Below are 1,609 nucleotides of genomic sequence, written 5' to 3'. Positions count from 1 at the left end.
ATATATGAACTTAATAATCCAAGAGAGTTTAGTCGTTTAGAACAAAATCAAATAAATACAAACAACATTGTCTCCCAAAATTGATTATTCAAGATAGAGTTTTAAGTTCCTTAGTCTTTTTGTTCATCCACCAATTTAACATCGAGATTGGTTCACAGATTGAACATAATCTTTCAATTTTTCTCTTTATTTCGATGTCTAAATTTAGAGCGTATATAAATGGTCCAGAAACTTGATTTTTTGTTATTTTTTCTTGAATTACATTACATATAATTATTAATAATATAGTGGGGGAGTGGAATGATGTGCACGTGGAGGCGTGACTTGGGCACGTCATCATATGGAACCACAAATCTAATGTATGTAGTAAGGTTGTGTCCGTGACAAGTCAGAACACTCTCTTCACCACCTTCTCCTTTCAGCTTTTTGTCTCTTCTTTATTTTCTTTTACTTATTCGTTTATACGAATAATTATTTAAACTATCTTACTCCACTAATTCCTAATTTGTATGAGCACACTTAATACTTTTCAGTTTTCACAGCCTCAATAATTTTTATACATATCTTGTCTTGGCCTTGAAGAAAGATGTGTAACTGTATTATTATAAGAAAATATGTCATACTGGAACGAAAAGATTAGTTGATTAAATGCGTACAAACCATGAGAATGTTTGCAGCCGAAGATTACTAAACCCAATTACTAAAGCTCTTTTAGCCTTTTCGGCACGCGGGTTCACATTCAAGTTTCAACACATAGGTGTATACAACTTACAACATACTAGTACTAATTTTTTACTTTATGTGTTTCATAATATATGATATTTTAAAGAAGTAATTTTGTTTTATAATATAATATGCTTTTAAGTTTCTATACAATTTTTAAACTAGTTTAAACTTTATATTATACAGTTTTGTTTATGATTGGTTAAATTTTTTTAAAATAGTTTTTATTAATCTGCCGTGCTTTTACTAAAAACATCATATCTTTTGAAACAAGGGACTAATTTTTTTTTTTGTATAAATACAACATAGTTCATTGTCCGAAATTAAATAAAAGTTCAAATATTTAAAGTTTCTACTAACAGGGAATATATCCATCCCATCTCCTTCAACGTCCATATAACTACACAATAGAAAGAAAGAAAAAAAAAAACAAATTTGATTCAATGCAAATGACATAAAAAAAATCATCTTGTAATTATAGATAGAGTTGAAAAAATTTTGATAGAAAAAATCATCTTGTAATTATCGAGGCATAAAGATTGATATAGGAGAGATCGATGAGTAAATGTTAGTTTGGTTTGATATAATAGCAGATGTGACCTTTGCCTAATAAGTAACAAATAAGCATAAATAATTAAATAGCGACCCCAAAATCCCTATTTTTGTTGCCTTCTTTTGAGGTAATGAAAGGATAGAAAAGACAGAGAAGGTGTGCATGTACGAGGGTGGTAGCTATCTTTTTCATCATCAATTTCTTTATTCAAAATTGTATTACTCCTTCAGTTTTAATTTCCGTTTTAATTTCTGTTTTAAATTAGTTGTTGTTTTAGAACTTAATTTTTGTTTCGTAATAATTGTCGTTTTTATTTTTTAATACAGATGTTTA

This window comes from Camelina sativa, chromosome 18, assembly GCF_000633955.1.
Source record: "Camelina sativa cultivar DH55 chromosome 18, Cs, whole genome shotgun sequence".
NCBI classification, from domain to species: Eukaryota; Viridiplantae; Streptophyta; class Magnoliopsida; order Brassicales; family Brassicaceae; genus Camelina; species Camelina sativa.
Note: the sequence above shows the minus strand (reverse complement) of the source record.